The sequence below is a fragment of the Atta colombica genome, unplaced genomic scaffold (assembly GCF_001594045.1).
Source record: "Atta colombica isolate Treedump-2 unplaced genomic scaffold, Acol1.0 scaffold254, whole genome shotgun sequence".
Classification (NCBI taxonomy): Eukaryota; Metazoa; Arthropoda; class Insecta; order Hymenoptera; family Formicidae; genus Atta; species Atta colombica.
The window spans coordinates 1,640,715-1,646,045 of NW_017259353.1; positions in this window are offsets into that span (position 1 = coordinate 1,640,715).

The following is a 5,331-nucleotide window of genomic DNA, read 5'->3' on the forward strand; positions in this document are numbered from 1 at the left end:
TAAAAATTATATTCTATGCCAGCATTACACTAGGTAAATTTATTATGCTAGAATTAGGCAAGAAAAGAGTTGGTCAAACAAAGGGTTCAAAGTTATCCTCTTGTCGATGAGAGCGAGAAGAAAAATAAATATAAAAACTAATCTTGTAGATTTTCTCACTTTACGTATGTGATAACACGAAAGCTGGCAAACATCAGAAACGTTAAGGGATCCGAGAATCAAATTTGTACAACAGCCGCATCTATGAAACTTCATACACATGAATATATATTTATTTTTTCCTTTCGATGGAACAAAGCCTTTTTTGTACGAAAAGTTTATTTGACATATAATATCTTATTATTATTATTAAATCTAAAATCAACATGTTGGATATCTCATTTTTGAGATAATACTAAAGATAATACACTATAAATAAAATTTATATTTTTGTGTATTTAAAAAATAAAAACATTTTTATAAACGCAATGAACCAAGTGTATGTTATTAGCTAATTGTTATCATCTCTCACTATTTCAGGAAGAATTTGGGAAACATATTCGCATCTCTGATAAAAGTTGCTCATCCCATGTGTTGTGTATAATTACAGCTCCCTTTATACAATCCCTTTGTAAAGAAAATATGAAGGTAAAAAGATAATCCGTAGAAAAAAATAATAATTACTTTAAACTTTTTTTCGGAAATAAAATCACTGTTATTTCTAAATGTTATTGAATAATTTACAGCTGCCTTGTTAACTCCCTTTATATAATCCCTTTGTAAAGAAAATATGAAGCTAAAAAGATAATTCGTAGAAAAAAATAATAATTATTTTTAATTTTTTTTCGGAAATAAAATCACTGTTATTTCTAGATGTTATTAAATAATTTAAACTAGATGTTATAAACAAATCATCTATTTTGTAGATTTTATCATGGATAGTTTATCGTGGATTTATTTGATTCATTTAATGCATGTTTTGCGAATTAAAACATGCATGCCCTTTTAGATTTAAAGACACTTATGTATAAAGATTAATAGTCTACGTTTAATGGAGATTAATAATCTACGTAAATATTATGCGTAACTTTAATACAAACTGATTGGACAGTGAAAGATTAACATTATCTCAGATGCATTAATAATGGAAGAGCCTAATTTTGGACATGAATTGCAATACATAACGTTGTGCTTGAATTGTTAAAACTAAATCGAATTTGTAATAATACTATGCCCCTCCCTTCTCGGTTATACAATTGATTAATTATTTCCTACGTGACAGTACACTGGCAGCAAGTTTGTGATTTGGGAGTGGTTGCGCACATATAGGTCAGCTTTTATAATTCTTAAGATTGACTTACATATTACACGCTTCATGAACTTTCGGATTTCTTAAGATAATTGACAGAGGACAACGAGGGGCAATGAACAAAACAAGAGTTCGCTTTCAAAAAATTAGAAAAATTGTATTTTGAAAGAAATATGAATACATTAATAGAATATTAAAAATTATTTTTCATCTTTAAAAAAAACAAATATTTGAAATAATTTTTTTATTATTATTGTTATGCTCATTTTATATTCTATTTCATTTTATTACAACTTATGTGACTGTAATAAAATATGTTGCAATATAACTTAAATCTGTATAAATTACAAAAATGTGATAAGAAAGGCTATAACGCATGGAAACGTATATCATCTATGATAATAGACTAAACAATTCGAACTCATATTATAAACGTATTAACTCATATTATAAACTCATATTATAAACAATTAAAACAAACACTTTCAAACAATGAAATCGTTTTTGTTTATCATAATTAATAGTCATATATTATAATATCGTTTATTGATTTTGCAATGGTAAATATTGAGATGGGGGAAGCCTATTACAGATGACCTTGATATATGTTGTTAAGATCATGATCTTGGGTAACCTTCAATAAATTTTAACCATCATTCGTTGTTCGTTAAAAGTTATTAATAAAAAAAGTTTAGTTAAGTAAAAAGCATTCTCTGTTATAATGTTTCTTTTTTTATTACGGAATATTAGGCACTAATATTCCGTATCACAGAAGACAAAGAAACGATGTGAAGAAGTGATTGCGAAAATTGCTCACAGAAGGTCGTACATATTCATAATTCTTGTCGAATATAAATATTACAATATATTGTTTGAAACCTCCTAACTGTTCGTACAGCTATAACTTATGGCAACGAAAAACTGTACTTTCTAAAGTTGAAATATGAGAAAGGAAAATGAAACACATTATTATTACCTTTTTTATAAACTAATGGTGTAAATTGTAGACGTTTCTAATTGTAGAAGTTCCATTATCGGAATATTTGGGTTGATGCTTAGTAAGAAAATGACATTAAATTAAATAGCCCCAGTCTGCTGTCATGGGGATGAAGAATAAGGGTGCCTACACGTGCGTGCAGCAAACACCGCACCCTCGAAAGCCGCGCCCTTACTTAGGCGCGGTCGAACATTGCACTTTCCACCCTTACGAACGATGCGTGCAAACATGGATCATTCGTGTGTTCACGTGATAAAGTACTTCGATATGATTATATGGAACGGCTACGATGAAAGACGAAGCGATGGATAGATAGTCATGTTCGTGGAAAAAGTTGGAAGTTCGTGAGACAGGAGAAATAATAGCGGAATTGCGGTATGGTATTATGGAAAACATGCAAAGTCATATAAGTGTTGTATCGTACTTCTGTGGCGTAATCAACCATAAAATTAATTATGTATCATACTTATATCCTATTTCTATTTTACGCACATTACGGTGAATGGGATCAAAATCCAGTTGGATTTTAATATAAAACTCGTTCACTAACATACTCTCATTTACTTCAACTTATTACATTGGATGGCCCGACATCGCTAAGATACAGTCATGCTTTCACTCAATCGCTACACCTTCTCTAAAGAGATTTCTTAGTTATAATTGATTTCATTATTTGATCTTATCTATTCTCCATTAGTGTGCAATTATTAATTTTATTTTTTCCACATGCGTAATATACGTATTGTATAAATTTATTAAAAATTGCTATTATTCAACTGCATGTAATTCCTAATCCTTAAGCCTTAAAAATAGCAGAGGCGGTCTAGAATACAGTATATAATTAGCGAAAGCACATTATTTTTAATTAATTATACCGCGAAGTTACTTTCTATCTTCAGTAAGATCAAATCCTCCTTGTCAAACATATTCATCTGTTTCCGGAAACTTGGTGCTTCCGGAATAGTGATTTCGTGAAGAACAATGACGGCCTGATCTGTTTCACGTGGTCTTGCCGTGCATTTCCGGCACGACGACGCTTAATTCGCTTCCACTTCCGGCGGAACCATACCTATCAAACCGTAACGAAATGAATGGAATTTCTCTATTTTTCTCAGACTTCAATTCAGTTTTATGCAATGACTACATTATATTCTCCAACATTTAAATAATCAAAGTTACAACGAGAAATTTTTACAATAGAGAGGTTTTTTAGCCAATTATATTTAATTCAAGCGTATAATCATGTTAATTATTCTTTATCTCTTATTATAAATAATTCTCACTTGCAACTAATCAGTAAATATAAAAATGTCTCTCAGAACCGCGTCGAAGTTGCCGCAACTTCCTACTAACGTTTCATGCCATACCGAGAATTGCATCGTCGCGTCGGCTGAGTTGCGTCTACGCACTTGCATTACTGGATTGTATTCACGTACCCACGCACGATTGTAGAAGCTCGCGTCAAACGACACGGCTGCAGCGGGATACGAAATGTTGTGCAACGTGTGAGGCGAGGCTCGCGTGTAAGCCGACGAACGGGAGCATGATTTCCGCCAAACGAAGACAGACGATTTCATCAGTTGATAGTGTTACGCCCCAAGATAACCAAAAAATAAATATAATATACTGTATAGCATTTTCGCAGATAACGGTACGATACGATAAAAGAAAGCTATAGCAAGCGTAATGTTACGAGAAAACAGATTAACACTCGCTACCACGTTTCTTACACGAACACAGCTTGAAATTTGCATTAACATCCGTGAACAACTTGCCAACGGTATCGTTTGGTCAATGAGTTCTACGATCCAACCAGTTTTATCAAGTTAATAAATTGAACTTTTCCGCTTTTCTCAACCTTTCAAACCTCACGTGATTTTATGTAATTAATTTTTATTCAATATATAACAAAATTACATATAGCCAAAATTATATTTTTAAATAAAGTAAATTAACGTTATCTTGACAATATTATCTTGCAACACGCGTTGCACATTAATATCGAATAACAAATCAAGTAACAGCAATGAGCAATGTTGATATCCATTTGTCGCAAATGCATTGTTCATTACTGATGATTTGCTCTTGACGCAGAATGTACTTAATGACGAGAGAAGCACGTCGGAATAATATATTTTTCGTCGTTGACCCGGAATCCATGATCTCAGTCTAATTTAATTTAACGATGAGAAAATCCTCGTCGCAATAATTGCAAAGAGAAAGTCGCATGAATGAAGGATCGGTATGCTAATTAAACTACTTAACTCATTATATTAAAATCGTTTTTCTTATTTTAGAAAAGTAATATGTAAATAAATCAAATGTAAACGTTTAATGTCAATAAAAAGCCGACACTGAATATATTAAATTTTTAACATCCATGATTAATCAAATAAAACAAAAGTTATAACAGTAGTCGTAAGTAATCATAATAAAAACATAAACATTTTAACTTTATTTTAGATCATCTCTTTTTTAATATAAATATATTAGGAACTTTTATGCTTTAATATCAAAGAGTATATTTGCAGTTACGATTTATTGCCAGCAATTACACGGCTGATGAAAACTAATGGAAAGTAAATATCAACAATCCATTGCAAAGATGAATTTATGAGCGCGTCTATTTACATTTGAAGTTGCGTGTCAAGTTGCTGCCGTTCATTTTGTCACGTTCAGGGACAATTTACTGTTAGATGTAAACGTTCTAATCTTGTCTGGACAATAGGCACGCACTAGTAGATGATAAATCACAAAGCAATCGCTAATTCCTTGTCTTAATCATTGTCCTAAGAGCTGTTTGAATTGTTTTGCGAATGATTAAAATCTAGAAGCAAAGTATGTGTGCCTGAAAATGCATAGAAATTTGATGATGTAATTACAAACATTATCGTGGATAATGTTTATATATTAGAATAATGTACGTCTCTATTATGCTAACTAATTAATAAATATAATTCTCAGCCTTTCAATATATTAAATATACATTTATTTAAATATGTTTAAACACATATATATATTTATATATTTATAATATTTATATATT